The sequence below is a fragment of the Gorilla gorilla genome, chromosome 18 (assembly GCF_029281585.2).
Source record: "Gorilla gorilla gorilla isolate KB3781 chromosome 18, NHGRI_mGorGor1-v2.1_pri, whole genome shotgun sequence".
NCBI classification, from domain to species: Eukaryota; Metazoa; Chordata; class Mammalia; order Primates; family Hominidae; genus Gorilla; species Gorilla gorilla.
The window spans coordinates 35854731-35864969 of NC_073242.2; the positions used below are offsets into that span (position 1 = coordinate 35854731).

At 45.3% G+C, this 10239-nt stretch overlaps 1 long non-coding RNA gene across 1 annotated transcript; it reads right to left on the reverse strand.

Annotated features, from left to right (window-relative positions):
• Positions 1 to 557: 557 nt before the first annotated feature.
• LOC101137341 (uncharacterized) lies at positions 558 to 9118 on the reverse strand. Its single transcript, XR_010131440.1, has 4 exons — positions 8605 to 9118; positions 5244 to 5456; positions 2359 to 2480; positions 558 to 1025 (listed from the first exon to the last, which is right to left on the reverse strand). It is a non-coding gene; the product is annotated as an uncharacterized lncRNA (long non-coding RNA).
• Between the last annotated feature and the right edge of the window lie 1121 nt (positions 9119 to 10239).

Consider the following 10239-nt stretch of genomic DNA (forward strand, 5'->3'; position numbering starts at 1 on the left):
AGCCTCCCAAGTAGCTGGAACTATAGACATCCACCACTATGCCCAGGCTAATTTTTATATTTTGTTTTTTTTAGAGACAGGGTTTCACCATGTTGCCCATACTGGTTTCAAACTCCTGGGCTCAAGTGATCCACCCACCTTGGCCTCCCACAGTGCTGGGATTACAGGTGAGTGACACTGTGCCCGGCCAGATGGCATGAATTTGACAGGCATCGTTATGACCTGAAGGTCCTTCTGCAGACAGAATCTTATGCTTTAGGGAATAAGAACATTATAAAATTAGAAGGGTTTTTTTTTGAGACAGTCTCACCCTGTCGCCCAGGCTGGAGTGCAGTGGCACAATCTCGGCTCACTGCAACCTCCGCCTCCGAGGTTCAAGCGATTCTCCTGCCTCAGTCTCCAGAGTAGCTGGAATTACAGGCGGCTGCCACCACACCTGGCTAATTTTTCCATTTTTAGTAGAGACGGGGTTTCACCATGTTGGCCAGGCTGGTCCCGAACTCCTGACCTTGTGATCCACCCACCTTGGCCTCCCAAACTGCTGGGATTACAAGAGTTTTTTTTAAAAGCCAGATTTTATTTCTATTTGAAAACAATGCTCAGGAGACTTAGTTCCAAAGACGAAGATGCCAGGGTTCAATGTACAGCTACAGCGAGGTGCTGGCGATTATTGAGTGAGTCATGGAAGGCTCTGTAGTTCCTTGGAGACTTCCACTTTTTTGTATCACTCCTAGTCTTAGCCTCGTGGTTTTCTGCAAGTTCTCGTCGACTGTAACCGTACACAGGGCTGTCACTCCAGTGAGGACAACAAAAAAAGCACCTATGGCTATCATTGTTAATCCAGTAGAGAAAACCACAGAGTCAGAGGGGTCCTGTAGAACAACAATGAGTCCCAGAATCACAGTCGATAACCCTAAGCAGGTGACAAGCAGACATTCAGAGCAAGACAAGCATCGGAACTCCCGTCTTCTGGATAGATTCATCCATGGATAAGTTTGGATAGGTTGGTACATGGTGATTTTTTGCTGCAGTGGTTAAGGGAAGAAAAAGTCTATGAAAGCTCAAATACAAAAAGGGTAAATAGAATCTTTTCTTCTTTTCTGTGAATTGCATCTACTATGCATTCTTTTTCTTTCTTTTTTTTTTTTAAGATGGAGTCTCACTCTGTTGCCAGGCTGGAGTGCAGTGGCGCGATCTTGGCTCACTTCAAGCTCTGCCTCCCGGGTTCAAATGATGCTCCTGCCTCAGACTCCCTAGTAGCTGGGACTACAGGCGTGCGCCACCACACCCAGCTAATTGTTGTATTTTTAGTAGAGACGGGGTTTCACCATGTTGACCAGGATGGTCTCGATCTCTTGACCTCGTGATCTGCCTGCCTCGGCCTCCCAAAGTGCTGGGAGTACAGGCATGACCCACTGTGCCTGGCCCTTTTTCTTTTTTTTTTAAATGAGACAGAGTCTCACTCTGTCGCCCAGGCTGGAGTGCAGTGGTGCGATCTTATCTCACTGCAACCTCCACCTCCCGGGTTCAAGCAGTTCTCCTGCCTCAGCCTCCCGAGTAGCTGGGATTACAGGTGCCCGCCACCATGGCTGGCTAATTTTCGTATTTTTAGTAGAGACGGGGTTTCATCACGTTGGCCAGGCTGGTCTCGAACTCCTCACCTCAAGTGATATGCCCACCTTGGCCTCCCCAAATGCTGGGTTTACAGGCATAAGCACCACCCTGGGCCTACTATGAATTTTCAGTCAGAACTCCCTTCACCCTGTCTCATATCCTGAGGGTAATTTAAAGGGCTGGCTTCTAAGAGGCACTCAAATTCCCCTCTGAGGAGACTCTCAGGAGATCACAGTTCTTAATGGTTTAAAATACATCTTTTGGCTGGGTGTGGTGGCTCACTCACAAAAATGCTGGTAATCCCAACATTTTTGGAGGCCAAGATGGGAGGACTGCTTCAGCTTGGAAGTTCAAGACCAGCTTGGGCAACATAGTGAGACCCTGCCTCTACTAAAAATTTTAAGAAAATAGCCGGGCACAGTGGCTCACACCTGTAATCCCAGCACTTTGGGAGGCCGAGGAGGGCAGATCACAAGGTCAGGAGATCGAGACCATCCTGGCTAACATGCTGAAACTCCATCTCTACTAAAAATACATAAAAATTAGCCAAGCATGGTAGCGGGCGCCTTTAGTCCCAGCTACTCGGGAGGCTGAGGCAGGAGAATGGCGCGAACCCAGGAGACGGAGCTTGCAGTGAGCCGAGATTGCACCACTGCACTCCAGCCTGGGCGACACAGCGATATTCCGTCTCAAAAATAATAATAATAAAAAATAAATAAAAAATTTATCCAGTTCTGGTAGTACATGCCTGTAGTCCCAGATACTTGGAAAGCTGAAGCAGGAGAATCACTTGAACCCAGGAGATGGAGGCCACAGTGAGCTATGATTACGCCACTGTATTCCAGCCAGAGTGACAGGACAAGACCCTGTTTCAAATTTTTTTAAAAAGGAAATAAAAAGATATGTCTTTACAGTGTGAAAAGAAAACAAAATCTCAGCCCCAAACTCACTATGCCTAGGGGAAAAGTTAAGCTTGGAAATCGAGTCACACAAACAAAACAAAATCTGCCTTTCCTTTTGTTCCTAAACAGATAGCTATAAGATAGAAGGCCACACGCCTCACAATGGGGACTTTCTTACCCTGACAATGTAAATTAATAGCTTATCTTCATAGGTAGGAGACAAGAAGAGACTATAAATTGCCGACCCACCCACGCTGAGACCCATGCATATTTGATTTTTTTTTTTTTTTTTGAGACGGAGTTTCGCTCTTTTTGCCCAGGCTGGAGTGCAATGGTGCAATCTCGGCTCACCGCGACCTCTGCCTCCCGGGTTCAAGCATTTCTCCTGGCTCACCCTCCCAAGTAGCTGGGATTACAGGCGCCTGCCACCCCGTCCGGCGAATTTTTTGTATTTTTAGTAGAGACAGGGTTTCACCACGTTGGCCTGGATGGTCTCGATCTCCTGACCTCGTGATCCACCCGCCTCGGCCTCCCAAAGTGCTGGGATTACAGGCGTGAGCCACTGCACCCGGCCGCATATTTGATTTCTATGTTTATCTACAGGTCAAGTACAGATTGCCCAAGTTCAAGAGAAATACGTGATTGTTCTTCCTCTCCTTCCTTTTCACATGCAACACATGGATTGAGTGAGTGCTCAAAGCCTCAGTACAATGCTACCCTATCCTTCTCCATTTTTTCTCTCCACCTTTCCCCTCCTGCCCACTTTTTCCCTTTAAATATTGAAACCCTCTAAATCCTCTTTGGAAAAAGTGCTGACTCCAGATCCTCTTGTGGCTTCTGTCTATTTCCTGGGCATGTCCTCAATGTTAGCTAAAATAAACCTCTACAGTGATTGAGACCTTCTGAGACTTCTGGTTTACAAGTGAAATTTCATGAAGCTATCTCAAGACATCCAAAAAGACTGCTTCTGAAAATGAATCCTCACGCTTGGGAGGCCGAGGCAGGTGGATCGCTTGAGCCCGAGTTCAAGACTAGCCTGGGGAACGTGGCAAAACCCTGTCTCTACAAAAAATAAATAAATTAATTAAATAAAATACAAAAAATTAGCCACGCATGGTGGCACGTACCTGTAGTACCAGATACCCTGGGAGCTGAGGCTTCAGTAAGCCTTGATTGTGCCACTGCACTCCAGCCTGGGAGACAGCAAGGCCCCATCTCAATTCTAAAAAAAGAAGGCTGGGCACAGTGGCTCACGCCTGTAATCCCAGCACTTTGGGAGGCCAAGGCAAGTGGATCGCCTGAGGTCAGGGGTTCGAGACCAGTCTGGCCAACGTGATGAAACCCTGTCTCTACTAAAAATACTAAAATTAGCTGGGTGTGGTAGCAGGAGCCTGTAATCCCAGCTACTCAGGAGGCTGAGGCAGGAGCATCACTTCAACCCGGGAGGCAGAGGTTGCAGTGAGCCAAGATCGCACCATTGCACTCCAGCCTGGGTGACAAGAATGAGACTTCGTCTCAAAAAAAAATAAAAAAAATAAAAAGAAGAAAATGGCTGGGCGCAGTGGCTCATGCCTGTAATCCCAGCACTTTGGAAGGCCAAGGCAGGTGGATCACCTGAGGTCAGGAGTTCAAGACCAGCCTGACCAACATTGAGAAACCCCATTTCTACTAAAAATACAAAATTAGCTGGGCGTGGCGGCACATGCCTGTAATCCCAGCTACTTGGGAGGCTGAGGCAGGAGAATCGCTTGAACCCAGGAGGCAGAGGTTGTGGTGAGCCAAGATTGCACCATTGTACTCCAGCTTGGGCAACAAGAGCAAAACTCTGTCTCAAAAACAGAAGAAGAAGAAACTGAAGTACAAGGCCAAGGGTACTTGAAGTAGGCTTAAATTCTTCCTGAAGCACCATTACTATTTGATGGTAAATCTATGTTTTTATACTTTAGGTACAAGTGATGAAATTCAAGGCCAGGCATAGTGACTCATGCTTGGGACCCCAGCACTTTGGGAGGCCGAGGCAGGAGGATCACTTGAGGTCAGGAGTTTGAGACCAGCTTGCCCAACATGGTGAAATCCATTCTCTACTAAAAATACAAAAATTAGGCCAGGTGCATTGGCTCACGCCTGTCATCTCAGCCCTTTGGGAGGCTGAGGTGGGCAGATTACTTGAGGTCAGGAGTTTGAGACCAGCCTGGCCAACATAGTGAAACCCCGTCACTGCTAAAAATATAAAAATTAGCTGGGTATGGTGGCAGACACCTGTAATCCCAGCTACTCGGGAGGCGGAGGCAGCAAAATCACTAGAACCCAGGAAGCAGAGGTTGCAGTGAGCCAAGATCACGCCATTGCACTCCAGCCTGGGTGACAGAGTGAGACTCCGTCTCAAAAAAACAAACAACAACAACAACAAAAATTAGCCAGGCATGATGGCCCACATCTGTAGTTCCAGCTACTCAGAAGGCTTGAGGCAGGACAATCTCTTGAACTCCAGAGGCAGAGGTTGCAGTGAGCTGAGATCACACCACTGCACTCCAGCCTGGGCAACATGGCAAGACTCTATCTCAAAAAAAAAAAAAAATCCCGAAGAAGCAAACAAAAACAAGTGACAAGTGATGAAATTCAAGGTCAAAGATTAACAACATTGACTTGAAGGAGAGGGGACAGTCACGAGAAGGACATGTATTTCCTTTTCCACCAGCATGAGGACCCAGTAGGTACAAAGTTTACCAAGGGAGAAGCTTGGGTGGGGATAGTGATTGCCAAACGCTCCCCGCAGCTGTGGTTGCTCTTGCCTTGGGGACAGTTCACTCAAGGTCACTGGTTATTAGAGAACATCAATTGTGGATTGCAGAACTCCATAGCCACCAACATAACTCAAGTCCCAGTTGGGCTTTTCACTGAGAAATGGTTGTGTGGCATTTTATCAACACATCACAGCCCCTGCGGAAAAAGGCTTGGCTTCTAATTAATTGGATTAATAGCCAACTTCCAAATCAATTGTTTTTCTTAATGCACTGGCAAAAGTCATTTACCGAGTGAAAACCTGAGAACATCTACTATTCAATCATCTTTCCTGAAGAGATAAGTGGTAAGAGTAACTCTGCCCAACATAGTATGAAGTCTTAGGTTTTTCAAGCAGTAAATGAATACTGAATGAAAGCTAAGCATAAAGATAATACATTAATGGCCGGGCGTGGTGGCTCATGCCTGTAATCCCAGCACTTTGGGAGGCCGAGGTGGGCGGATCACCTGAGGCGAGGAGTTCGAGACCATCCTGTCCAACATGGTGAAACCCCATTTCTACTAAAAATACAAAAATAAAAATAGCCAGGCATGGTGGCGCACGCCTGTAATCCCAACTACTCAGGAGGCTGAGGCAGGAGAATCGCTTGAACACTGGAGGCAGAAGTTACAGTGAGCCGAGATCGCACCACTGCATTCCAGCTTGGGCAACAAGAGTAAAACTCTGTCTCCAAAAAAATAAAATAATACTACATTAATATAAAATCACATGGACAACTGGAGTGAAAAAAAAAAATTCAAAGAGAAAAAATGGTAAAACCTTGCTTTTTTTTTTTTTTTTGAGACGGAGTCTCACTCTGTCCCCAGTCTGGAGTGCAGTGGTGTGATCTCAGCTCACTGCCATCTCTACCTCCTGGGTTCAAGTGATTCTCCTGCCTCAACCTCCCGAGTAGCTGGGACTACAGGCATGTGCCACCACGCCTGGGTAACTTTTGTATTTTTAATACAGACAGGGTTTCACCATGTTGGCCAGGATGGTCTTGATCTCTTGACCTCGTGATCTGCCCGCCTCGGCCTTCCAAAGTGCTGAGATTTCAGGCGTGAGCCACCGTGCCCAACAGGTTTTTTTTTTGTTTTGTTTTTGAGACAGGGTCTTGCTCTGTTCCCCAGGCTGGAGTGCAGTGGCGCAATCTCAGCTCACTGCAACTGCTGCCTCCCAGGCTCAAGTGATCCTCCCACCTCAGCCTCCCACGTAGCTGGGACTACAGGCGCCTGCCACCACCCATGGCTTATTTTTTTTTTGTATGTTTTTGTAGAGACAGGGTTTCACCTTGTTGCCCAAGCTGGTCTCAAACTTCTAGGGTCAGGCAATCCTCCTGCCTGGGCCTCCTAAACTGCTGGGATTACAGGTGTGAGCCACCACACCTGGCCCAGGTGTTTTCTTTAAGTGGGTGATGGTGACGATCAACTCCCTTAGGTATTTAGAGTTCAACAGATGTATTTGAGAATGGAATAGTTTTAGTTTCAAAGATCACTATTTACACAATGGCGAGTAATTATGTCTTTGCAACTGTATACACTAAACATTTTAGGTGTCAGGTTAAATACTAGGTGGAACAGAGTTTGTCACAAAATTTTACGGTATGTAGGAACAAAAAAAACACTAATGAAAACAATGACAAATACTAATGGTTTTGGCCTTTTAGGTTTGAACTCACCGTTAATGGCACCATTTTATTAATTTGCCATTTCATATGATGTTTTAACCCTAAATTGCTGGTAAATTTTGTAGCTGAATTTTCTCAGCATTTCTGGCTAACTATGCTGTGTTCTTTAGTTTACTAACAATTTTTGTTTCTGATTCCCTAATGTTTAGCCATCCTTACACTCCTCAGATAAGCTCTCCTAAGCTGTTATTATCCTGGTTAAGCAGTACATGGTGTCTTACATTTATCTTAAGACCAGGTGATAGGAGTTTTTCTGGCGAAGTAAACTACTAGGTTTGAGTACTGAAAAAATTACTTTCGCAGAATGAATTGGGAAGCTTTGAATTATAATGGCAACAACTCAAGATTTGTATGCATGATATTATTTTATTTTTCGAGATAGGATCTTGCTTGCTCTGTTATCCAGGCTGGCAGTGCATTGGCATGGTCTCGGCCCACTGCAACCTCCGCCTTCCACGCTCAAGTGATCCTCCTCCCTCAGCCTCCAGAGTGACTGAGACTAAGCCACCTTGCCCAGCTAATTTTTGTATTTTTAGTACACACGAGGTTTGCCATGTTACCCAGGCTGGTCTGAGCTTAGGGGATCCACCCACATAAGCTGTCCAAAGTGCTAGGACTATAGATGTGAGCCAGCACACCTGGCCCACAATATTATTAAGTGAAATCTCACTGTCTTTTCTCTTCCAGTTTTTAGGTTTTTGTCTCTTCATTCAGTTTTGGGAACTTATTAGTTCCCATTATCTAGACTTAAGAATGTTGTATGGGCCGGGCACGGTGGCTCACGCCTGTAATCCCAACACTTTGGGAGGCTGAGGCGGGCGGATCACGAGGTCAGGAGATTGAGACCATCCTGGCTAACATGGTGAAACTCCCTCTCTACTAAAAATACAAAAAATTAGCCGGGCGTGGTGGCAGGCACCTGTAGTCCCAGCTACTCGGGAGGCTGAGGCAGGAGAATGGCGTGAACCCGGGAGGCGGAGCTTGCAGTGAGCCGAGATCCTACCACTGCACTCTAGCCTGGGCGACAGAGCGAGACTCTGTCTCAAAAAAAAAAAAAGAGATCAGCCTGGGCAACTTAGTGAGACCCCTGTCTCTACTAAAAGTCTAAAAATTTTTTAAAAGCCAAGCACAATAGCTCACGTCTGTAATGCTAACACTTTGGGAGGCCAAGGAGGGTAGATCACTTGAGGTCAAGAGTTCAAAACCAGGCTGGCCAACATGGTGAAATCCCGTCTCCAATAAAAATACAAAAATTAGCAGAGCATGGTGGCACGCGCCTGTAATCCCAGCTACTCAGGAGGCAGTGAGCTGAGATTATGCCACTGCACTTCAGCCTGAGCAACAGAGACCCCGTCTCAAAAAAAAAAAAAAAAAGAAAGAAAAAGAAAATAAAAAGAAAGAAAGAAAAAAAGAAATCCAACAGCCTAACAGAAAAATAGTCAAGGGAGATCAACAAGAGACTAGATCTCTGAAGAAATATAAATCATAACTTAATATAAAAAAGATATCCAGCCCGACTAACAATATTCATATTTAAGACAGCCTTTTAAGTGACTTTCAAACACACTTAACAAAAAGCAAGCTAAAAGTTTTATAAAAGAAATGATAGCTTCTCTCACGTGGTACGGCAGGCAACTTTTTAGTCAAAATAAGGTCAGGAATAGTTTCCCCAAAACAGTCAGACACCCTCTGTCAAGACAAACCGTCCTTAGATAAAAAGATGAGCAACGAGCTGCTGTGTTTCTTTTATACGAATTAGGCTCTTGATTGGATAATTGAAATAACACGGATTCTCACAAGCAGAAATTTTCACACATCAGGTTAGATTGTTTTCTTAATTTATCCAATAATGTAATAATACCTCAGTTCTATAAACGTTGAAGAAATTCACTTCTCACAAGGAGAGACTGGGGGCAAATGCATATAGCAGTTCACTTGAATGTCCCCACATAAAAAAAAATAATAATAACAACAACAAGAAATAAAAGATCTGTTTTACCCTGGTTGGCTTTCAGTTGACCATTTCATTTGGTTCACCTGCTGAGAATTCGGTAACGATGTTACTGTGAGGCAGGACGACAGGACGACTTCTAGCCACTGTATCCTTCATAGCACTGTTTCCCAGCACTAACTGAGCAGAAGAATCACCTGGCCTCTTGGTCAAAACACAGATTCTTAAGTCCCGCATGTATACAGTATTTCCAGTTAAGCAGGTCTGCAGTAGGACCAGGAGTGTGCATTTTTCAGAAATGCCACCTGCCCCCACCAGAAATCTTTAAATATTTTTATCATGCTTTCAATAATAGACATTTCAGAGGGATGAGTTGAAGGAGGGCTGGCATTTGTTCACTACAAAATCATATCATTGAAGGAATCTTGGAAAATATAGACCAGAAGGAAACAAAGGGAGAAAAATAAGCACAGGAGCCGGGCGCAGTGGCTCACGCCTGTAATCCCAGCACTTCGGGAGGGCGAGGCGGGTGGATCACTAGGTCAGGAGATCGAGACCATCCTGGCTAACATGGTGAAACCCCAGCTCTACTAAAAATACAAAAAATTATCCGGTCATGGTGGTGGGCGCCTGTAGTCCCAGCTACTCAGGAGGCTGAGGCAGGCGAATGGCGTGAACCCGGGAGGCGGAGCTTGCAGTGAGCTGAGAGCTGAGATCGCGCCACTGCACTCCAGCCTGGGCGACCGAGCGAGACTCTGTCTCAAAAAAAAAAAAAAAAAAAAAAAAAGAAAAGAAAAATAAGCACAGGAAAAAATACTGTAAAAAAATCAAGATATTAAATATTAACTGTGCTTATGCTTGGAAGTGGAACTATGTGTATTATTATTATTTACAGGTTTTATTTACAGACTAAAGGGTGCAGAAGGCATGAAAATATTTTGCGATACTAATCCCATTTTGGAGAGAAAAAATAAGCACTGGCCAGGCACAGTAGCTCATGCCTATAATCCCAGCACTTTGGCAGCCTGAGGTGGGAGGATCACTAGAGGCCAGGAGTTCAAACTGGACAACATAATGAGATACTCAATTTTTTTTTTTTTTTTTTTTAGGTGGAATCTCCCTCTATCGCCCAGGCTGGAGTGCAGTGGCACCTTCTCGGCTCACTGCAACCTCCGCCTCCTGGGTTCAAGCGATTCTCCTGTCTCAGGCTCCCAAAATAGCTGGGACTACAAGTGTGCACCACCAAGCCCAGCTAATTTTTTTTTTTTTTTTTTTTTGAGACAGAGTTTCGCTCTTGTTGCCC